General features: G+C 33.1%; 1 protein-coding gene across 2 annotated transcripts in view; it reads right to left on the reverse strand.

Annotated features, from left to right (window-relative positions):
* LOC118187321 (uncharacterized) overlaps positions 1-25,221 on the reverse strand; it is a 1,290,260-nt gene that overhangs the window by 1,068,101 nt on the left and 196,938 nt on the right. For both annotated transcript variants that reach the window (XM_085824924.1, XM_085824923.1), the window contains exon 2: positions 13,123-13,160. The gene's annotated coding sequence lies outside the window, so the exon portion shown is untranslated. The remainder of the gene's footprint in view (positions 1-13,122; positions 13,161-25,221) is intronic.

Below are 25,221 nucleotides of genomic sequence, written 5' to 3' on the forward strand. Positions count from 1 at the left end.
CGTTTTTAAATTAATTTGAAAATTTTGTAAACATTTGAAATTTAATCCGAAAGTTTTTCAATTATATAAAAGCACAAACTGTCATTTTAACTATCTCTGATTGAATAAGTATCCTTGCATGACTACATTGTAATTTAAGCAATTTTTAAGACATGCGCAAAGAGTTAAAAGAAATTGTAGAAATAGTTACATATAAATTAATCAAACGTTTTTCACTCAGTATTGTAAATAAACAAGGAATTTTGAAGTATTTCTCATTCTTATAACGAATGTTTGCAAACGTTTGAATCCAGACGTTTAATCTACAGTATCAGTTGAACAATCTACAACTGATACTGTAGATTAAAGAAAAGCTATGCTGAATAATTTTAGCTGCTTAAAATCTACTGATGATTCAATAACAAGTTTTAAATCAGCAAAGTTAAACTTTCTGACAAAATTTAGTACAGTTTTGATTAATTTGGTTTACAGGATTATGGCAAAGTACTCAAGAGATATCTGGATTCCTCCGTGGAGGATATTCTCTGGGAAACTTATATATATGTTACATATCCGGAAAATCACAAAACCGCTCATGTAGGTCGCGCTACAAGAGCATACCGCTACTTTACCGCTAGGCCATGGTGAGCTCGCAGCATTTTGTAATTTCGAAAATGCGACAAAGCACTAAATAAACTTACCTAATTTTTTTTTCAAACTTCAGTTTAATTTGCTTTTGTAGTATAATACTTTTAACTGTTATGTACTTTTAAATAGCCAGTCTTATATAAAGATTTAGTATACTGCTTAAGTGTAAACCGAGTTTATTGCACTAACTGCTGCATGTAATTTCAAAGAGTTGTCGAAATTATACCTTTCTGAATGTTTCATCAAATAAATAATCTCAGTTTTGGTTATTTGTTTATGACACATACCAAGCTTGAAGGAGCAAATATCTCTGAGAAGCACCTTGTAAGGGAAACTCTTTCGTTTTCATGTAATGCATGAGGAAAACTCCAAAAACGGCAGTGCAGCTACCCAGTTCGCTGGAATTCATACCAAGATCAAATTACCAGAGTTCAGCATTCTACAATGGTGGGCCTTTTTCTCTGAAATAAAATCATTATGAATTATTTAATTCTATTTTTAAGAGTATCCAGCGGTGGCCGAGTGTATAAATCTGCTGAATACTAGTTCGCCCAGCCTTGGGCTCAAAACTCAGGCGAACGGCTGGCTACGTGGTTGTTTTTGCTGGCTTTTCTAATGTGTAAGATGATGTCAGTTTCCCTCAATTCTTCTTCTTCTTCTTCTAGGCAGTTAGCCCTCGTAGATTTGCCATATTCAGATAATGTAACCTAACCTAATTTAATTTTTATGATCTATGAACATGAGTGTTCACCAGAAGTTAAATGTAGTTGAAATGATATATTCTTTTTTGTCTGCTATTTGCTTTTTCCATTTTAAATAGCACCATGTTGAATACCCGGTTACATGTTCTACGCCTTTGATTTCTGGGGAGGAGGAGGAAGTAATTTCTGAAATTTAATAGCTTATTTCAAATGCTAAGTTTATAACTCCTTAAAGTTCGCAAAAGTTCATCGTAAATGCACGATATTAAAATACATAATTAAAAACAGGTAAAAATGTTTTAGATTTTTAAATATGCGTTTACAATGACATATTTAGATTTCATTAAGAAATTCTAAATTATAATCTTTTTTCAAAGTTACTTGTTTTCTAAGATCAAATCAGCGGTATTAAAGTGCATTAACAATAAAATTAATGTGCCATTAGTGGTACATTACTTTAATACGAGTGATACCATTTTGGGCCACGAGCAGTTATTTAAAGATACAGAAAGCACGGCATAGGACTTGTTATGAATTTACATTCACACCTTTTCGAAAATTTAGAAAATGAATTTACTAGATATTCGTACATTGTTCTAGATAAGGGTTTAGGTATATAATCACAAAGAAACAGCGTGAATTAGTTCAAATAAGAAAGCTTATGCTGTTTCTGTTTAAAATATTGTTTTCATAAAATGGATAAATTTTTTACGTACCGTTATGTTATCGGGACCAGGTTCAGAAATGTATATCTGTATGCATATTATGCATGGATGAATTGGTTCATGTATGCATGTATATATGTACGTATGTACATATGTGTGAGTGTACACACATATATACTCACATACATACATACGTACGATTCTAAATCCGCTTCCGATAACAGAAGAATGCAAGTTTTTAATGCCTTAATATTTCTTTTCTTTGCGGTACTGGATTTTTTAGTCACGCTGTTAATTAAAAAGAAATATGACACTGTTGCAACTTAAACCAGAACTGAAATTGAAATTAATGAATATAAAGCTCGATGTATCGGAAATAGAGCGCGCCAGAGATTGAGTGGTTAAATGACTGAACACTCATAATTCGATACGGGATTCGAATCCAGGTGAACGGGCTGGCGGCTGGCGTTTTCGTCGTGTTTCACATGTGTAAGGCATATACGTGACACTTTCCCTTAGAACGTATGCATCTTTTCCATTAGGCAGATAGCTCTTGAGGGCTTTGCCGTTATCAAAAATTAATAATTAACTTATTTAACAAAACTAACAAATTAAACTAAACCAAAAGTTCCAAAAGTGACTGCTATAAATACACAATCAGGCTCATTTTTTGCATTAATAGTAGTATATGTTTATATTTCCCATTATGTATTATTATCTCTATTTACTATAAGCATGTACTTTATTTTATAATAAAGTTTCATTACGAATATAATTTAATATAATTTTTAAATGTTTTATTACTGTAAACATTTTACAGTGTACTGATTTTTAACCGAAGAATGCTTTTTTGATGGTACACGTATTTTTACTTTTATTTATTTGGTCAAAATTTAAAACAACTTCAAATTCGTGCTCTAGAATAATATGCAAACTGTTGTGCGGAAGAGAATAACATGCAGAGCAGTGAAATTTAATAGTAAAAACTGATTAACTGATGCATCGACTGTTGAAGTTACGATAGTCATATCTTGTTCCAAAAAGTTATATAAAAATGCTGTTGCACCAAATCCTACGTCAACACCAACGAATGTGATCTTATTCACGCTTTCGAAGTGGGAAATTAATCTTACCACAGTGACGATCAGTATTTTTTTTAGTTATATAGTTAATCATTCTATTAGAATCGATGTGTTAAGTCCTATTTGAATAGATGTGTTAAATCTGGAGAAGTATTAAGTCGTATGTAATTACTAGTTGCTATTAAGATTACAAATAAGTTTTTTTTTCTTCTGCAAATGGCACAAGTATTACCTTGTAAATATAATATGTTTGTCTTATTGAACAGTATATTCTTTATGAATGCTATCTATATGATGTTTTTGCTATCTATATGATTATTCTGTGTTTCTAGCAATAATGTAGATTAGGTCTACGGATTCTTAGCGTTTAGGAGAAACAGAAAGCTTTGTTATTGGATAACGCTTTGCAAACAGGTAAGAGGACTTTGTATAGCTTGATAATATGTTTGATCGAAAATACCCTGGGGGACCTTACCCATCTCAGGCAATTTTCGAATCGACTTTTTTTATGTGCATTTATACCAAAGTTAACATATTGTTACAGATTTGGTATTTGAATATTTAAAGCCGTAGAACATTTCCATCATTATCTATACGACAGAAAACTATGGTGAGCAAATCTTTCCTAGTGGAACATGTGAACGATGTTAGAGTTGCTCGCCATAGTTTTCACCGTATAGATAATGATGGAAATGTTCTATGGCTTTAACTATTTAAGTAACAAATCCGTAACAATATGTTTACAAACATCCATGTACAAATCTGGGATAAAAAACTAACCTGGATCCCTCACATCCAAGAAATAAAGAACAAAACATCAGATATAGCCAGAAAGGCGCGCGCCTTCCAAGGTAAAAACTGGGGTCAGAATCATCATATTCAGAAGATCCTCTACCATGCGGTGGCTGAAAAAATAGTCTTGTATGCTGCTGCCGTATGGGCCCAACCGATGGGAGGACGAAAGATCAAACATCTTACATCTCTTCAACGACCATTCTCCCTGAATCTCTGTAAAGTGTACCGCACCACAGCCACCAGCTCAGCGACAGTCCTTGCAGGGCTCATTCCACTCCACATACGGGCAGAACAAGAGGCAGTCTACACCACTCTCATATACCTCCGCAAAGATGCAACATTTGGCAACATAACATACAGCCCTCTGCAATTTCAAAGCCCAGGTAACACTCTTCACACACATCCTGCACGTAAAGACACAGGAATAAGAATTAACATCTCACGGATACAGCCACTGTCAATGACGCGAGTTTCAAGGGATACGCAAATATACACCGACGGCTCTAAGCAGGAAGACGGAGTAGGCAGCGCCTTTGCACACTATGACAAAGGAAGAATCATCCATGTATGGAAAGGACGCCTTGACTTAAACAACAGTGTGTTCCAGGCGGAGGTGCAGGCAATTATAACCGCGGTAGATTACATTTTCAATTATAATATAGAACGGGCGAAAATTTTCACTGACAGTATGCCAACGCTTCTAGCACTAGATAATCACAACCACACCTCGCCCTTGATCATCAAATTACAACAACTTTTACAGCGCAACCCGCAGAAACATCTCTCCTTAACATGGATCAAGGCACATGCAGAAAATGAGGGAAATGAAGCAGCTGATAGCCTGGCCAAGCAAGCAGCCACTGATCCAGAAGCTGAAAAAATCACAATCCCAGCACCTCCTTCCTACCTCAAAGGGATATTACGGGGTCAAGGCCTAAATCTTTGGCAGGAAGACTGGACTCACTGCACAACTGGAAGACGTACATACAGCTACCTCCCGAAAGTCAGCACTGAACGCAACATTGCAATAGCTCCTCTTACGGCTTATATTACGGGACACGGGCCATTCCCGACCTACTTCAATAGACATGGCATAACAACCACGGACATATGCGCCTGAGGAGCGGAATGCTCCCCAGACCACTATGTTTTTGAGTGCCATCTGACAGCAGGAAATCACCTCCCTCTTCCCATCAACAATAGTGAAGCTTATCACCGCTTCCTTATAAAGCACAAACCGGCAGTAAATACAATTTGCAAAGTTGTTAACAAGCTCAAGAGAATGGGCCAAGATTTGTGCTCTCCTCATTAACCAAAACTCTCAAGGCATGATACACTAACTAAGTCAGCATGCAGTTCCACATACTCAGACACATAAGCCTACTCCTAAAACTTACATAAGTCCCTATTACAGACACCTTTCAAATAATGTACAATCAAATGTATCTAACATTTCCTCTTCTGTATATGCATAATACTTAATTTTTTATTTTTATTTATTTATTTATTTTATTTTATTTTTTTTCCTATGAGCCTGTATTTTAATCCTATTATTTTGTATCTGTATATTTAATTTGTATTTTTATTTGAATTTTATTGTGAATGTGCAAAATTACCATAGCAAATTGCAACAACAAATGTCAAAACGGTAAAATGAAGGCAATCTGCCCTTGTATGGCCATGTAAATCCTCTTGTTAACATCCTAAAAAGCTCCCCAGGCGGCCTCTTGAGGCCCCAGAGAGTTGTTCCTGGTTAGTGGAGGGCGCGGGACACATGCCTGTTTACCTCTGTTAGACATCAGGCGTCCCCGTCCTCCGTTACCAACCAACCAACATCCATGTCCTTTTCGGGATCAAAGCCATTTTGGCCATTTCGTCCCATCTAACGACAGAATAGCCGGATTTGCTAATTAACCACTACTGCACAGGGTGACAATTATTGCATAAACAAAAGTTAATTGTATGCTGAGGATAATGCTCGCCAAACTAAGTGGCACATATCAAGAAATGAAAGCAAAGCCTTAATTTGCATTACTTTAAATGAAAATTCAAATTTATTAACACGATATTAGAATTATGCGTTTTAGTAAAATAGATAATTTATTCTATGCATATTTTAGTTATCTTAAAAAACTGAAAAATAATAGGAAGCTTTTAGAACTTTTATCATCTTAAAAGGAATTAAGAAAAGTCGTCAGTGTTCAAAGCAAATGTTATTTAGAATAAAATGCTGTTATCATGTGACTGCAGAAAATTCTAGTAACAATAAAAAAAATATCAAAATGCAGACACAAACACTATACTATCGGAGCAGTATTATTCCAATTCGTTTTTATGAGCTTCAAGTAGTTGCATTACTTTTTTTTCCTTTTGTATCATTTGAATATTTCCTTTAATCTCAACACATAAATTGGAATTGAATAATTAGATAAATATTGCTTTAAGGAAACTAGCATTCAGTCCTCCCATGGCTTATTTCCCTTTTATTTCTTTGCCTTGAAAGCTTCAAAAGATGTATCATTCAACTGAGCTTACTGGGGTAAAAAAGTGTGAAATGCCAAAGACTAACAAATCATTTCAATATGCGTGTATTTCCGAGATAAAATATAGCATTTGGATTTAAATGTGGAAAAAAAAGAAACTTAATTTTTCTCTTTGAAGATCATTGTTCTAATCTTCTTACACCTGAACCACTCTCTAGAAAATGATATCACATCTGGAAGTTAATGCTTTGAGTATCGGAAAAAGAATTATGAACCCCTGGTTAAAAACACTATCTTTAATGTGCATTAAAGAAACCGGAAAAAAGAAAGGAATCCAAAGAGGAATAAAATGCCAAAGAAAACGAGGTATGATAATGACATAATATTCTTCTTTAAGAACTGGGATAAAGAAATTTGTAAGGACGAAGAAACATTAAGATATTTGCAATACGGAAGAAGATAATTTTATATCCCGATTTAACAGGAAGGAATTTTTAGTTTAATTGTTTCTTCCATTTTTCACAGAAGTACGTTTTTATAATTCTGTTTCATTAGGATGCTTGCGTATGGTTTCTTATATTCTAAAAGGATTTCAAAGTTAAAAGAAAAAAAAGGTGTAAATTAAAGGAAAAAATGGGTATGCATTTTTTTTTTTTTTCTCTAGAAGATTTTCATCTTAAGTGTCATTAAACTTTTCAGCATAAATCACGACCGGGAAGGCTCACGTAAAAGTTTTAAATTCTTAAATTTATTGATGTGATTTAAAATGTATTTAATCACTAAATACGTTTTTATCCATTAATCTCGAAGTATCATTTTTATTATTACCATTACCATTGTTGTTAATGTTTACTATTATTAAGACTACAATCATTATTATTATTATTTTTATTATTAGTATATGGTATTCTAGGCATTTTATTAATAGCCAAAATGCTATTGCTCATGTTATTAGTAAACTGCTAATTAGTAAATTACTCATGTTATAATCAAGTAAAATGATACTAATTTTCGTTTCTTTACATGCCATTGTTTTGATTTCCGATAGGGTGTGCTGAAATACTTGAGGTAACTTAAATTTGTGAAATAAGGAATTTATATTTATTGTTTCGTTCTATGGATTTGGAAGGACTGTCGACAGCACTTGATGAAGAATGAAAACACAATTTATTAGCCTGTATTACTAGGGACATCTCCAAAAACACGTTTAGAGTCTTCGAAAAACTACTATGAGCCCTCTGAAACCATCAGCAACACAGTCTTCAGGCTATCAGGTTACATCGGAGAAGACAGCTTCACAGTAAAGCACTAAAGTACAGCTCCCGACTCGGATCGGTCGCTCTCGGAACTTAACTTACTTTCGATGTACTCCACGCTACAACTCGCGACGCATTCGACGATACACGGACGATACACCGATAAACCGACGATAAACTCTCGCGATTCTACGCTACTCCACGTATAAGCAGGGTTTATATAGCTTTTGTCCTGCCTTCGAAAACATTCTGGGTCAAACCGGTAAGAATTCATTCTAGAATGTTATCCGTCCATCTATGGCATATCGTCAATTTTGTCGCCGAATATCGCCAAATGGACGGATTTGCGTTAAATCTGGCTATCTTACCGCGGCTCGGCATTTCGTAACAATATATTTCTCAATTTATCCTAATAACATTTTTATACCCATAGAAAAACATGGCACATGATTATTGAATATTTAGCTTGGACTCATAATATCAGATAGAGGGTTTTTGTGTTTTTTGCTCATTTTAATATGACAAAGCGCACTAGGGACATTTGCTTGATTTAAGCGATGTCTTCATAGTAGACTTTGTTTGAAAAAACGGCTCTTATCCAGGTGATCTTATATATGGCTGCGATGAAGCCAGACTATTTGCCTGGAATCGAACCCAAGTCAAAGTACCAACGTTCAGGGTTTTCCCGACCGCTAATAGGCAATAGAAGGGTTCTAATAGATCAATAGTAGTCACATGGACATATCCTGGCACAAACTGTCTTATACAGAATTTGTTATAGGAAAGCGAAAACCAATGGCTGAGGTCTTAAACATGTCTATGATATTAAGTCGGTTCTAGGAGACTGCATTTTTATTGCGGTATATAATTTACCTCAGAGTCTTGAAAAAATCTTGTTTTGTTACATTTGGTGAAATCTTTATTGGTTTTGAGTTATCCGCTGTTTCTTCGGCAAGGCAGATGCAGCTGACTTTCGAAATAGTTTGTGACACTGGAACATTGCCATCTTTCCCTGTCTTTAAGTGCCTCTTACGTTTAACTCGTGCCTGAGTGGCAGGATCATATTTGTATAGGACAATACAATACAATGTCATGCAATGTTGTTAATAAATATGCTCCATGATAACTAACAGATCTTTGGACTGCACTAAAGCTAACCATCATAAAAAGTGTGCTGTTCATTGATTATTGCTGTGAAAACAAATTTTCTTGTTTAATTCAGTAGCAATCATGCTGTTTGACACCTTAAATTCGTACCAACTTTAAACCTGAAATTTATGTTTTAAACAATTACTGAAGTCAAGAGACTTGCTTCAAGGAAAAAGACGTGCTTTGTTTTCTTTTTACTCATATATAATTTCATTTTAAAACTGTAATAAACTCTGCGCGGTGTGCTTAACCGAAAAAAAATTTAAATCTGATGTAGACACCATCTGACTTCCTTGTACGGCCTATTAAATTATAAATATTTTTGGTTGCATTTCATTTAATATTATTTCCTCGAATTTCATTAGAGATGTATTTCTCATTCAATTAATTCAGGCAAAATTCCAGGCAAGCAAAAATACATAAAAACTCAAAATATCTTCATTAACATTAGAAAAATGCAGGAAACACGAATAGTGTTATATGACAGTTAAAACAGTCAAGACGTTTTTTAAAATTAAAATATAGTTTCTACTGGAAAAAAAAATTGGCCAGCGAACAAGAAGGCAGATTTTTGGTACACAAACTGAAAGATTGCTTTTTGACTCATTCGACAAAAGGACATTGAATGTGCAAAAACTGCCTTAATTCACTTTTAAAGAGTTTCAAATGTAAGTAAATGGCAGCTATGTTTAGCTTAGTAGCACTTAAACAACATTAAATTGTTGATAATTTTACAACTGTTGCATGCAGATTAAGTAAAGCTATAAAAAGGTTAACCGGAATATAAGAACAACATAATTCAATCACTTTAATGCAAAATTTACCAACATATAATAATAAGAAACTGAACTCTCCGAGCCGGGTAACAGAGTGAGTAGATATATATATATACTTTCTGGTGAGACAGATTGCAACCAAAAAGGGACGCGCACAACTATATGTTAAAACAGTCCCATGTACAAAATTTCAGTGTTTTGGGGCTGCTCATTTCTGAGTTATGCGAGATAAATAGATACGTACGAACACACGTCACAAAAAAGAAAAAAAAAAAAAGAAAACCTCTTTTGAATCCATTTTTACTATCCGTTTCGGAAAAAAAAGAGTTCTTTATGATGTACGTAAGTATACATGTCACGTAAGAACGTCGCCGCTCAAATACTAGATTTAAGCGCTTTACAAATGTAAAGTTTCGTTGAAATATGAGACAGGAAATTTTTCGCGATTACAATACTTCCTTCACTTCATACACGGAAATAAAAAGGCATCCATGTAATTCTTATCAATCAATATCAAATGCGAAAACAACTTTCATACTCGAATCTTTTTCTTTATTTTTATTCTTTTTATAAACATAACTTCACATTTATTAAATTCGCTTCCATTTCTTTCGTTGCGCTTAATAGGTTTGCTTGTCTGAATAATAACAAAGGTCCACTACATCTTTATTATTATTCAGAACAAATCCCAGAGTTTAATGTTTTGATCAGAATTTTAATAGTAAACTCTCAGGATTGCAAATAAAATATTTAATAAATTCTGTAAAATAATCATTCCTCAGCGTTACAGCGCTTAATGTCGTCAATGACATTCACAGCTGACTTATGATTACCTGAAAGACAAAATTAATTTGGTATTTTTGCGCTTTTCGTTTTTATTTTAAAGCTCACGACGATGAAATAAATCATTTGAAGGCTTTCTTGTACTTGACTGATGGCAAATCTATAGAATGCAAAATTCGCACTGTCCCAATAAAACATGGAAGTGAGTTAAAAAAAGGAATTAAAGCTTGAATTCAAAAACTTGACATGTTGTAAACTTCTATATGAGATCTATTAGTTTTTAGCTGTGAAAACAAAGATAAACGTAAGCGCTTATTTAACAAAATTGATTCGAAAAGTTCAATGATATGTAAAATAAGCAAATATCTATTTCGGAGAAAGGTCTGTAATGTTTGAAAATTTTAACGAAATTTTAAATGAAAAAAAAAAAATTGCGTGTTGCTACACGACTTGTAATTTAGTGCTGAATTGTGCAGTGCCGATTTGTATGATGGCTTAATTATGCTTTTAAAAGGATGCCATTTTAGCAAGGGAAAAAAAATTGAATTTGCTTCTCATACTTTTTTTGCGCATTTTTATAAATTTTTCGAAATGGTTTTGATCATACATCTGTAATCCAATTATTATATATCACTGTAGAGTACAACACTTCTTTTTAGTTATTTGCTTAATTAGTGGATTTTCTTTAGTAGTTTTATATCTGTCTCTAGGTATTTTGTTTAATTTCGAATTTTTTATTTTTTAATACGACTAATTTTAGTTCTACATGTCGTGTATTAAGCTGTCGATTTTTTTATTCTAAATGGATTTACTATTTAAATATCTAGATATTTCAATTGTGCACTTAACATATGTGAAGTTGGTAGTTTGTGAGAGGTGTACTTCTAATGGGTTTTGGCACCAATTTTTATCGCCACAACAAAACCTAGCAACATTTTGCGATTTTCTGCTAAGTTGGCGACATTCAGGTATTTACCTGAAAACGCAGTTCCTAAGAGAGAGTTTTTCCGAAACTTCCTTAAATAGTTATCTTTTTCATTGGTTGAATTTAACCAGTGAATTCAGTTTTGAATCTGAGGCTTAGCATTTCCTGCGTGTGAAGGTGAATGTTGCCTTATTTTTCTCTCTTCTTTTTGAGATATTTGTAGTTCTTTATTGTTTTTTAATCCTTGGAAAACCGAAGCCTTCGCTAACCTGAATGTTTAATATACAGAAATGCCTTTCGAGATATACAGCAATTTATTTCCCTACTTGTCCATTAATGCACAAAAAGGTATGAAATTTTTCATGTCATGCCCAATCTAAAGGTAAGAAGCCACAAATAAATCCTTTTAAGACAAGCAGTCTGAAACAAGCTGATACAATTAATTTGGAGAACCTGCGCCTGCTATTGCATACTTTACGGGAGGGAAGAAAACAACAACCTTGATCGTTTCTGACAGTTGTGGTGGTTTGAATGAAAGGACGTCTCGGTCGTTTTGGAATTCAAATGGTTAATCGCTGCTGTTTACCTTAATAAAGTATCTAGTTACCCTGTTCGTTAGACTAATTTTTTCAAGAAGATCTGAAATTCTTATATTGTATCAGTAAGCACTGCGTTGGATGAGGTTTTGCTAATCCTATCCTTGTTAAAGCGATGTAAACTAGCATTGAGGCCATCTAATATTTTTGTTTAAGTCAGGAGCTGATACTTTATGCAACGTACAATCTAATTATGCAGTTCTGCTACATGAACATTAAAAGACATGAATGAGAGATCTGCATTAAAACTATTGATAGCAACATATGAATAATACACTAAACAAATATGTTTATATCTGCATTTCCCTGAACACAAACCTTATTTATAAAAATTAACTAGAGCAGCAACCCATTCTGATACTTAAAAATCTGGATAAAGATGTTACTTCTGCAGGCCAAGTACGTATGTATTGAATTGGAGGTAACATAATTTTATTTCTTGGGTGGAAAGAGTTTTTTTCATAACATCTCTAAGTTTATTTAGTCCGTTTTTAGACAAAGACATACTGGTATGATTACATAATGAGTCACAGAGTAAAGAGGTATACTATAATATTGTAGAATAGGTATTTTATTTTCCATTAATATTTATAATCTGCATATCTGCTGAAAATTTTAATCAAATGTTTATCTAACAACATGTTGATCTAAACCGATTTAATGTTGTCGTAAAAATGTGTACAACATTGTATTATCTCCATTACCTCAACCAAAGAACATATTAAAAACACGTAAATAAAAAACAAGCTTACTTTTATTCGATTTACAAAAAATGAGCTGTATGATGGGATTTATGGATATCTGCAGGCTAGGTCACAGGTGTTTGTTTTATTTTATTATTGGCCGCATAAATTTTGTACAATATTGTTGCTTTCTTAAAAGTTTATTTCTTCATTTTTCTTTCTGCTACTGACATACTCTCCATAATCTCAAGGAACTAAATAGAATCATTTGCTTTTATTCGAAAATGTTTCAAAGAAGTAATGTCTTCTGTAATAAGTGTGGGATATTTAGCATTTCACTTTCAAATGACTTCCCATCTGCAGCATTTTATTATGTTTAATACGATAACGCTTTAAGAGTAGAGGATAGATAACAAACAGTCTTGAAATAAAACAAAAATCAATTTATATCCCTTTTAATGTGTTAAATTGTAATGAATTTTTAAAGTAACTTTGCAAGTAATATTCCTGAGTTACAACCGGCAAGGTATTATTCGTTTAGGCAAAACTGTAATTAGGAATTAATTAACTGCAAGCGAAGAGACAGAAAACATTTATCTACCTTTTGGTGTCTTCTCTGTAGGTATGTAAGAAGAGTCCCTAAAAGAAGAAAAAAGTGTATAAAGAAAACATTTAAAGTGATTTATTACTTTTTCTTATATTTTATGCTTAATTCAAGAAAAACGAACGTTTTGTCAGAAAAGTTACAAAAAATAAAATAATTTCAATAAATATATTTTATTTTGAAAATATCAGGTTATGTGGCTTTAAATCGAAGTTATTCATAATTTCCAACACATGACCAAATGAATCATTAAAGCAATTAACTCAATATTATATTTTTAATAATCACAGTATCCCCACAATCGATTTGCCCAATAGTGGCTGAGCAATTAAAGACTGCACGATGCTCGAAGCTCGTCCTCGGTTCCAACCCAGATTAATATGCTTTCTGTTTGATTAGCTTCCCTGTTTTTCTCTATGTGAAAGGTGATATAAACCATTTTCCCTTAAAACATTTTCCTGACGTCACCCCTTTCCCTAGGTAGATAGCCTTCGAGTGCTTCGCCATATTTAATGGCCAACTAATACCCAATGAATTTAACCATATATTATCCACCGAATACACTTCACTCCCATCCACAGTTTCTAAATTTTTATATTGAATGCAGGAAACTTATATAATCTTGTTGCATTATACTCGTATATGTTTTCGGGTTTGATACTGTACTATATAAAACAGGTGGTAGGCTTTTAGGTTTTCTGAGCGGAAGACCTAGTAAATCAGTTCCCCCTTCGCTAGGATTGGAACCAGAGTTCTATTATTTTCTAACTACTTACACCATGAGGAGAAATATAAGAAGATGTGCAATAACTCTTTACATCATGTTGAATTTAAATAGCAGCTGGGGTAAGACACAAGACCCAACTGATCAAATCCAAGTAGTGACAAATCATTGTTCATCCTATATCAGTTTGTGTTCCGCTGTCGAGAGTGTTGCATTTTTCAAAACATTACAAATTAAATACACTGTCTCAGGGATTAGAACCACTTATCTTCTAAATAACAGCTCATTTGACCTGACTGCCTGTCAGCAAGGGAGCTTCAACATCAGCAAATTATAATCCCATGGATCGCATAATATGAAGGATACGAACAAGCAGATGTACTTGAAGAAGAAGACGTACACAATCAGCTAACCGTAATTAGCCACATATTATTCATACCATAGCCAAACGTTTATCTTCTACAAATCTGCAACAGAAAGCAAAAGCAGTAAGACAGCAGGAATGATGTGTCATACAATAAGATAGGAAGATATTCAATACTACAAAATCTTGATACTAGTAAAATAATTCTTGCTCCACAAATAAACGGGATTCATTCAACTTCCTACCTATTTTTACTTCACACCATTTCAGCGGATAGATTCTGGTATCTGAGGTGAATAAGAAGAAGGTTCTCATTATCTATTTAAATATGCCACATCTGTTACCTATTACAAATGCCTTCAAAGCAAACAAGCTTCGCCATATAGAGGAAAGACAGAGAAATAAACATCATCATAATAATGAATCTAGTTAGAGACATAGGAACATATTTGTGTCATCCCTAATAAAGCGTGCTACATACGACAACGAAATCAATACGACGAACAGTTTTCTCTGTGTTTTCTTTTCACGTTCTCGTGTGCACTAGATTCTTCCATATTTAACATTACTCCAATAATCTACATTTGGGGAAAGTAATCATTAGGGTACATCATCATAAACATTGCGTTGTCAAAAACGCAATGGTAGTATTAATTATTTATTCCTTCTTACAAATCTCATCGAATAGTTGTAATGTTGAATAAGCATTGCACCACGAAAAAGGGTTGTTTTCATGGGAAGCAACAGTCGAAGAACAACACCTGTTGACCCATGATAAAGTATTGTTACTTTTAATTACCCTCAACTAAAAGTTGTCACGTGTGTTATTAAACGCATGTATTAAATATTTACAGGATGACAGCATGTACGAATGAAAATAATTATTCCTCATAGGCTTATTTGTGTTATAAAATATAGTTAAAATACTTTGTGATAGATTACCAAAATGAATGAAGTCTAAACTCTCCAGAATCTGCTGATAAAATTTAGTTTATATTTGAAGGTACATCCTATATAAGATAATTGGTACATTTCATTTAATACTGATTTTACTCCTTTTAAGATATCCCATCGTTCGAAGACAATTCGAAACAAGCAATTCCTTTTTTTTCCTTAAATTTGCTTTGAGATTTCGCTAATAAGTGTCAGGCATTATGAATATAAAAGCTGGAAAAGTAAATAATTTGATATATTATGGCTTTACATCCTACCTTTCAGTAAAACATCTTTAAATTAACCCGAAGATAAATTTACAAAAAGACAAAGGAACCAAAATACGTTAAACATTACCTATAAAATTTGCCTGCACATGCTATTATAGACATTTCATTATTAAGAGCATAGGAGTAATTAATCTCTTCATATAAAGTATAAAATTTTAATAAAGTAATTATCCGGCCTTTGACAGAATACCTAAGCATTTTAATTAATAATGCTATTCAGAAAGCACTTCTTTCAATTCCAATAACGCAAAAATGGGGCTGTATTTAAAATTTAACTTCTCTTTATTTCCTTGCATTATTCAATCCCAGAATAATTATTTGAAATTCTTTCAAACAAATAATCGTTTTTATTGCCTTTTAGTGCTGATAGATAAGCAGTTTTGTATTGATTTTCCATTATCGCCTTATTCACACCTGCATTTTCAGTCATTCTTTAATCATATTGCTTTCTATTGAAACACAAACACCAAAGCGTAAAGGAAATTACAGTTTTAATTCTCATTAAAATGGTCAGGAAAACTTTCAGAAGAATAATTAAGATAAAACATTTAAAAAATTAGAAGCATGATTTTTATCAAGTATGCATATACTTTCTATGGTTTTAAAAATGCTTCAATAAATTAAAGATTACATGATTCTAGATTTTTCTATAGAATAAAGATTTGAGACTTTCTTCTTCGTAAACCTTTACTTAGTCGCGGAAAATGCTGGAACAGATTTTAAACTGCAGATGGGTACTGCAATTTTGTTTTCTTTTTTTATCTGTCTAGCAATATGCGTATACGTGGAAGGCAAGCTGTCAAATACATGCATGGACACGTTCGCGGAAATGCTCCGTTATTCATCGTGGAAAAGAATCTTTTTCTTCTGTTTGGGTGACAAAACATTTTCCGCCTTGTCAGGCAAAAGAAGGGAATTCTTTCCACTTAGATACTGAAATGAAACAGCATATGTTGCATAATTTCCTTCAATATTCCATGCATTGTGAAATTTCCGCTTATTTTATAGTGAATATTTCCCATTCCCAACAAATATATTATATAATAAATTTAAGTTTGTAAATGTTGATTTCTTTTACCATTATACCGTAGTAAAGATTAAAAAACGGAAGAAAAATATATATTACCCAACATTCATTTGGAACTAATTGTTTTTACCCGTTAACATACATTTCCAGTAAGTTCTGACTTCTTTTCCTGCCTTTAATATGCCAGCCATGCGCCGCCAGCCTTTATACTGGTTAGTAATGCTGATTATCGTATCAAAGGGCCCAGGTTCGAATACCGCAGAAAGCATGGATGTGTCGAAATGTATAGTTTCTGTACGGCATGGGGACACTCAAAACATACGGCGAGCTGACTTATGCAAAGCAATTCACTTACTGCTTCTTTAAACCATTTCAATGCTTTACTTTTAACAGTTGCAAGTTTAAGCTTAACTGCTTATCAAATTTGCATAATGTTAATTTTAACAGTTTTTCGAAAAAAAAAAATGAAACGTAGACATAGAAACTAAAAAATATATAACAGAAGAAAGTTAACTCCGACAAGACATAATACCTAATCAAAAGGTTTATTAGAGGCTAGGACTTATAGTACATTTAAAAGTTTACAAATACTCACCACTGGCTTTTGTAGGATGTCCGTAATTCAAATATTTAAAATAATACAATACATAAAGTTAACGTCCAAATACTAAATAATGCATCACCATGTAACGAGAATTCCAGCGATGTATGATAATAAATACAATTTTACTCTCAAATTACAGGTCGACTGGCGGGAAGTTTGTCTTTTAGGCTAGCACATGTATTAGACTTTGTTTGACAGTGTACGCAAATTTGTCCACTATTTGCACTCAATATAGTTTACATTTGGACGGAAAAAAAGCAAAGATGAGAATTAACATTAAAATATATTGATTATTAAAAAGAAACCACATACAGTTGCATAACAGTCTTATTGTTTCTTGTCATTGTTTTTTATTCTTTTTTTTTTTTTTTTTTTTCTAAATTTTGCAAGAAATTTTTTTTTTATCACTTATTTATCTATACACCAGAAGTTTTCTCTCCTAGGCTTCGAGATGTTCTTAAAAGAATCTGTCATTGGTTACGAGTGAAAACATCGCAACTAAAAATTTAGAGGAGAAAACAATGCGTTGGACAAGATACTGTGCGAGAGGAAAGAAAGGCAAGGAGAAACGTTTGCAGTTCCCCTGAAGAACCGCGAAGCAAAACATTGACTTAGGATATAAAATGACGACGAAATTACGCTGTTTGGAAATATTGTCGTAAAATTTGGTCGTGAAAAATACAGCAGCTACAAACTTCGAATGACAAAAGCATCGCAAAAATATGCGTTGTGTATGCGTATAAGATACTTAGAATTCTCTGAGTCCTATCATTTTCAAAAGCAATATTTTGCGTATAAAGAAAAGCACTTATAAGGAATAATGTGAAGGAGTTGATAACCAAAACTGATTCTGATGTTTTCCTAAAAAGTTCTGATTCCGTATTTTGATTAATAGCTTAATTATTTATAAAATCAAAATATTAATACAGAAATCTGCTTTATATGAGATAACACTGCATAAAAATAATAACTATATAAGATAAGAATGCAGTTTGAAAGAACCCTCCTAAAATATCCAGATATATGTTTTGTTATTTTAATTATACTCTTGAAAATCATATGTGTGCCAAAGTAATAAATCTGCGTAATATATATAACACACTGAAAGTGAATTCATAAACCAATATTCAAGCTTTTATCAGGATTTGAAGTCTAGACATTCGAAAAGAAGAGAAACGAAAATACAGCTTCTCCATCACATAAGCCAAACCTAGTGTATCAAAATCAGTTTATTCTGATTAACCAGGAACAAATAATTCATATTTCCGTCTAGATTATTGTCAATATTACGAAAGCCGACCACTTCCATTAATAAACTCATGAAACAGATTTGAAATATTACAAATGAATATTCGTTTCCGCTTTAAGAAGAGATATTTTAATTCAATCTGTGGGAAGAAGTTACGCTATTCATTGGGCTCAATTTCTGTAAAATTCGACTCTAGCTCTGACAGTTTCTAGAAAAGATAATTTTAATCATTTGTGTTGTATAAAAGCGATCATAGTCCGGAACATTTTGACTAAGGAAAACATGTCTGGATATTTAGTTATCTGCTAAGTTCAATCTGGATAAGAATTTTATGATTGATAGAAACAATATCATAGACCAGGGGTTCTCAACCGGTGGTACGCGTACCACTGGTGGCACGCAAGACAAAAATATGTAGTACGCAAAGAAGCAAAGTACTTTTAACTATTAAATTCAAAAATTAAAGCCCCAATATCTTAATTGTGTTTTTTTTCTCTAACACTTTGTAAATTTATGCGATCTGAGCTTTGTTCAAGAGTGGTGGTTTTAGTAGATATTTGTAGTGGTGGTACTTAAATGTTTTCAGTTTTTGTTTAGATGATACATGTTAGTTAAAATGTTGAGAACCGCTGCCATAGATTATAGACCTTATTAAGCAGTAAGAATAAATTTGCGTGTAGAAACTCATAGGCGTGCACAGGCAGTCTTTCCAAATGCTTGCTTGATTTCCGTATCATATAATCTATTATAAAATAAAGGAAATTAAAGCATACAGTGCTGATTTATGTTCAAAGCCTAACACAATGTACTGAAATTTAAACATTTATGCATTGCGGTTTTAAACATGCATTATATTTTTGGAGTAGTATATGAAATATATTTCAATTTATCAAACCTCTCTAACTTGCACTTACTCCTTTAAAGTTAACTTGACATTATATATAAGTCATATATAAGTTATATATATATATATTGATGTACCAGCTTTTGTCCAGAATAAATAGATTGGTGAAGAATCATTGATGTAGTCGTAACTAAAATTATCAGACGATAAGTTTAAAAAACAGGATCCATTTATTATTATTCTGGAGAAATAGCAATTACAAAAATCTGATCTCCGGAATAAATAAAAAAGAATTACTAATAACTTTTTGTATGAAGTGTACTGCATCGTTATATTAAAGAAAAAGCCCTCGATATTCCTTTGCGAGTCCTTTTATAGCCTCTGGAAAGGCGGAGCTTCCAAGAAATGACGTCAGCCTCGTCAGCCATTCCAGTTCGCTTCAAATATCTCCAGAACATTCTATAACTGTACGTGTAGAAAAGGCGGGAAAAACAACTTGACTATGGGGCTGTGGATTTAATTCCACGTACTTTCAAATAAGAGAACGTCGCTATTAAAAATGAACAGAACATACAGTTAGAATTTTAAGTGTAGTCTTGACTATGAAATTTTATTATTACATATATATATATGGGTGTGTGTGTGAAAGAATTTGTTAAGTTACTGATAACGGATATGTTGAAGACATCAACGAATCAATATTATTTGAAGCCATTTCTATTTTTTTAGATGCAGAATGAACAAACTGATAGACATGCCCGAATTAATAATACATAAATATTCATATAAATAATCAATCATTCATATAAATAATCAAACATATTCATTATAAATCGACATAATAAAAGCAAAAATCTGGTCTCAAAAATCCCAACTGCAGAATCGTTTACCTTTCTGAAGAATACCAAGCGTTAGCAGATCTTGTTTGCAGCAGAAAAACCCAAATGATATATGTTCAGGACGAAATCTAAATTCATAATAAACTAGTGTCGATTTTGATATCGTTTGAGTGACTTATTAGCAGCGATCTAAAAATATTATTGGCTGTTTGAGTTGCAGTTTGCAAAATCATTTACGTTACAGAAGTCATATGATGGCTATTAATTTGAAATGATGTTGTTTAAAGAAGTTTAAGAAGTTTATTATGTATATAATAAACTATTTTATTTAAAATTCTATTTTAAAATTTGCAGTTCAACGCGTAAATTTTGACCAACTAGGTCTCAGATTTTTTCTGTTTTACTACTTGCTACCTTTATATATATATATATATATATATGTATGTGTGTGTGTGTCTGTGTAATGTTACAGATATGTGGTGTAATATTACAGATTTTAATGACTAACTCCTCATTTAATGTTTATCTTTATTTTTATAATTTTAGTTCAAATTTTTTGGACTCTCCACTTATGTACTACTATCATTATGTAAGAATTTTAAGCTTTTCTGCTTGTTTATGGTTTTGTTGCTAAAATAGATTTAAAAAATATTTAATCCAACCTTTATGGATTCGAAATTCACATATTTTTATTTTTCATGTATTGAATTGCTTATTATTGTATGTTTTTTTCGTACTCAGTTTTGTTAAAAATTACAATAATTGTTAACTTGTTTATGTTTTTGAAACTATAATGTCAGTTTCTTCTTACACTGCTCACTTCGCCCTGTAGGGGTTGGACTGATACAGAAACAGAGCATTTTACTTGCTTTATGACGATGCAAAGAAAGTTGTACGTGTTTTCTTTTTTTCTTTTCACATTTTTTGCCCTCTTTTCCTTGCGGTTAACCTAGTCTAGATATTTTGTTTTGTGTTTGTTTTGTTTTGTTTGTTTTATATTTTTTCTGAATTGAATATGAGATAATTAAATTTATTTTACATTACGTAAACATGTGTGTGATAGATCGTACCGTACTTTGTTCAGAGTGTAAAGGCATTAGTTTATTTTTGGAGTTTACATGAAAAATTAGCAATGCTCTCGCTGGGACTCGAACATAGACATCTCGAATATGCGTCGGGTGTGCTATCGTTGCACCGCGAAGACATGCGGAAAGGAGAAAGAAAATACGTTATGTACTCCCCCTTTTAAAGATCGATTGGGGATTAGGGTACCCAATCGCCAAATTTTGGTTATGAAGAATCATCATCCACCACTATTTAGTACGGGCATCAATGTAAGGACATTAGGTATTTTTGAAGCAGGAGTGCGTGAAAAATAAGCACTGCCCTTTCCGAAACAAGAGCCTGGACCTCTCGAATACGCCCTGAGTGTGCTACCGTTACACCATGATGGCATGCAGAAAGGAGAGAAAAGTACCTTATGAGTGTAAAGGGAAATTTTAGCTGCTTGAAGGTTTCGTGATGTGTAACAGAAATACGAGTATAAGTCATTTTGTCTCAGAAAGTAGCACATGAATGCTTTAAAGCTGACATCATTCTTAAATATATTTAGAAAAAACAATTCTTTTGCACGAGTTTTAGCTTTGTTGTACGAAGAAATGTAATCAGTACCTGTATTTCCTTTTAAGGAAAATATGTATACCACAATAAGCATAGAGGAGTTCTGATTCAGACAAAGGGGGCTGTAACGCGAATAATACGCAATTTTCTTCACGAAAGGAAGAGAGAAGACGCACTTCTTTCTTTCGGTTGTAAATCCGGGAGGAGATTTTAGGTTGATTGTTTGAAACAAAGTGATGTGTGAATGATCTTTCTGAAGATAATTACAGTTTTTTTGCTATAAGTGCATAATTACATCAAGTAAAAAAATACTTCGAAATATTAGCCTCCAGATTATATATTAAGAATAACTGGAACACTGTACAGGATTTTAAATTGTATGAGAATATAAAAGAGTCTTGCGATCATTGTTCAGACAACGTGGTTACATTATTCTCTTTCATAGCAATAGCTACTTTTCAACTTCTTTTCTGCTATTGTTTTCATATACTCTCTAAGTATCAATCAATTTGCATTTCAAAGATTCTATCATTGTCTCTGAAACAAATCACATAAATAAAATTAACAAAGGCCTGGGCTGAATTTCTATTCCAAAAATTCTATGAATAAACAGAATTTGGATTCCAAAAGATATTAATTTTAAGAAATTGTATTATGAAACAATTTACTGTATAAGCTAAGGTCGATAAAATCTGAAGCTATCGTACACATATGATGCAGTGTATATCTAGAGATAGAGCATACACATGGAATTGAAAAGTAGTTGTTGCTTGTTGGCTCCTAAGTTCAAATGTTGGAGAACGCTTGGATGTTATTAAGTGAATAGCGTCTCTGAGCCATGAAGGTACATATGGTAAGGCGAAAGTCCTTTTGAGTAGCTTAGTAGTATGCAAATAGAGGTGGGAAATTCTTAACCATGGCCACCGTGGGATTTTGATAAACATTTGGTACTGAATTTATGTCCTTTCTCACTCTAAAGTACCCAAAGCTCATGCGAATGACGTACTTAACCATACATTACTAGCCAAGATATAATTCGTGGACTTGATATAATGTTATTGTTAAAGAAGTAAGATTGGTATTTCAATCTGCCTTGCCTGCAAGGCATTTATAGGGCTTATTGAAACTATTCTGATAAATTAATACATCAGACGCTCATTGCTTGACTGGAAAACCTCTTGAGGCCGCCAACAAATATCTATTTATTAATAAGCGAACATTATACAATTTTTCATACAGAAAACTTATTAAACGTTATACAGAGCATTCAATGCATGTTAGCAGAACGAGATAATAACATAATATATACAGGGGTTGGGCAAATGTATAGAAACACCTCGTAAAATGCATGTTTTAACTTAACTGTTTATTCTTGCAAAAGCCGTTGGTGGAGTTGATGTGTTTGCTCGTTAACGCCCCCTGTACATCATCCTCAATAGGCTTCAAGTGTCATTCGTTATCCATACTGTGCTCTGTTCAGTTGTAAGTGCATCATGTGGAAGCTAAATGATTTTGAAAGTGGAAAAACTGCCGGGTCTCGTATGGTGGGTGCTTCCGTAACCAAGGTATCTGAAGTGTTTGATGGTTCAAGAACCAGAATACCTAAAGGGCGGTTTGCACTTCTCCGAGTGACTTTCGGTGAACCCCTCGTCGTAGCGTCTCTAAGCGAGTGAGCGGACCTATAATCTGATCGATCGTTTACTCCAATCAGAGCCGGACTGACATCTAGTCTCCGTTTGCTTGCGAAATAGGTACCGACGTCATAAATGCCAAAGTCATAAAACCAGGATAGTAGAGCAGCACTGGAAGACTGCCAGTTGGTTCAATGAGGTTACAACAGTTTCCGATTTCTGAACACGTCTGTGTCTGGCGAACGAGTTTTCCATTTTACCCATCATTATTGTTTAAGGTTATATTAATGTCAAGAATTATGTGACCATTTTGGCTGATCTCGTCCATTCCATGGTATAAACTCTGCTTCCCAAAGATGATGCCGTATTCCAAGACAACAGAGCTCATGTTCCTCATTTCACATCGTCCATGACTAGCTTTGAGCTTCAGGGGAACATTAATATCAATGATGGCTACCACATTGACCAAATAACAAAAATATTGATCTTTTGTGGGATACTCTGGAGAATAATCTGCGTGAAAGCTATCCACCGCCATCATCGTTAACTGAACTTGCCAATATTTTACATGAATAATGGCACAAGATTCCTTTGCGAAGCATAAAAGACCTCTATTAATTCATTCCGAGAAGAGTGCAAGATGTTCTGAATGCCAAAGGGTTTTCTATACTGTAATAGTCATAGCAATATATTTTTATTTCGGTGTTTCCATATATTTGTCCAGCCCGTGTATACATATCAGAGAATATAATACATGAATAACTCGTTCCCGTTCTTATAAATAAGATCTTTTTCACGTAACTCTTTCCTTTTCATACAATTTGTATGTCAAATTCGTTTATTTGGCTCATTAATTATTTTTAACATTTCAAAGTCTGCCTAACCTCACAAGTGATATAAGCAGTCTATTAATGAATAGCAATCTGTCCTTCGAGCTACATGTTCCAACACTCTTTCTAAACATGCACATTTAGAAACTAAACCTGAAAGATACACTTGAAGTTCCAGATTAAACCCAAAATTTTCATTTTTACAATTAATACTAAAGGTCTCCTTAGAACAACTCTTATGATTATGCCCGAATCCTGAACAACAAAACACGTATTTACTGTTTATCACATCCTGAAAGAAAACCTTGTCACTTAAAACATCTAGTTACATTTAAATATTCTTATAGAGTAATATACTCTGTTTCTGCCTCTTTAAAACCTTCGACGCGCGGTGGTCGCGCCCTCAAACCACAAATTTTCGACTTTTTTTCTCCTCTTCTTTCCGAAACTGTTGAGTGAAAATAAATTGATTACTGATCTATTACCTCTAAGTAACATAACATGACTGCAGAATCAAACATGTTTTATGACTTAGAACTTCAAATCGGATGCCTTTTAAAATTCGTTTTCAATGAGACATAATAACTTCCTTTTATTAATATAAACAACTTCAAATTTCAAAAGTTATTCATAGCACATCATGATTTCTATCATAAGCAATAAAAAATAGCAATAGTTAAACTACATATGTAAAAAAAACCCTCTATATGTATGGCATTTGCTTTGTGGTCACAATGCTCTAGAGGCTCGGTGGTCGCGCCTTGAAACCACTGCTCTTCACAATGGCGTTTGCTTGCTTCTCAAATAGGAATGTTTATTTTTACCCGGATATAGATAAGGGGTTTTGAAACCACAGTTATTTTATTACTAAACAATACGTGTACCTGCCCAGTAAAAAGGTCTTTCTTTTCCAGACTCTTTTTTCTGAACTCAACGTACTTGCTCCCCAAGCTAGTATTGTGATTTTATAAATTATTTCTTGTGGTTTAAATTTAATGTAAATATAATTTGCTATAATTAAAAATAGAAATCGCGTTAAGTTTTATTTAAATTAAAAATATTTTCTGAATATTTTGAGACGAAATACGAATAAAATAACTATGAATGGGAAACGAATGATCCGTACCAAAAAGACCAAGCC

This window comes from Stegodyphus dumicola, chromosome 10 (assembly GCF_044657685.1).
Source record: "Stegodyphus dumicola isolate Sdum_Otavi_A_Nest chromosome 10, ASM4465768v1".
In the NCBI taxonomy this organism is placed as follows: Eukaryota; Metazoa; Arthropoda; class Arachnida; order Araneae; family Eresidae; genus Stegodyphus; species Stegodyphus dumicola.